Here is an 839-nt window from a genome sequence, read left to right as displayed (position 1 = left end):
GAAAAATGTGTCTCATTCCAATTTAATGCATGGCCAATTCCCACCTCGACAGAGCAGTAATTAAAATCCACACGCAAGGCCCCATTCATCAACAGAGATGACAGAGAGAGCAAGAAAGAGAGGCTGGAGGGGGGGTGCAGGGAGGAAGGCTGGTGGACAGGAGGGTTTGGGAGGGTTGGGGGGGGGGGGGGCTGGTGGCACAAGGGTTTCTGTCTCCATACCCTTGAATTCAAGAAACCCAATCAGAATGGGGGATGCCAAATTCTCAAATATATACAGAAATTGTGAAAATAGCCGATATGCAGATTGTATACATGATACAAGCAGATCTATATGCACACAACGTTGTGAGCATGTAGATCTGCTATTTTCACAATAGAACCGTGTTATACAAAATATAATGCCTCAACTCTTAGTGCTCGTCATGGTGAGTGGGGGTCCCCAGTTCAAATATGATTATTTTGGGGGTCGCGGCCTGAAAAGGTTGAGAACCACTGCTTTAACACACTGCAGAGAAGGACATGGGTTCCATGTACACATGGATCATGCGTCTCCATGAATTGTTCCTAAAACAGACGTATTTTTATAGTTAGTTTAACTCGTGCGTACAAACGTTGCACTCTCAGAGTTCACAGAGTATCTTTTACTGTGTGGATGTGTGTATTCAATCAATGTATGTTCTTCTCATACGTTAGACTATGAATGTGTGTCTCATTGACTTAATTTCCCCCTTGGGATAATAAAGGTATCTATCTATCTATCTATAGATTCATACCTGCAGCACCTCATCTCCAGTTTAGCTCCGCCCCTCTAGGCTACACATGGCCCGCCCAGCTCCA

Source organism: Nannobrachium achirus (assembly GCF_963921795.1).
Source record: "Nannobrachium achirus genome assembly, chromosome: 12".
Lineage (NCBI taxonomy): Eukaryota > Metazoa > Chordata > Actinopteri > Myctophiformes > Myctophidae > Nannobrachium > Nannobrachium achirus.
Note: the sequence above shows the minus strand (reverse complement) of the source record.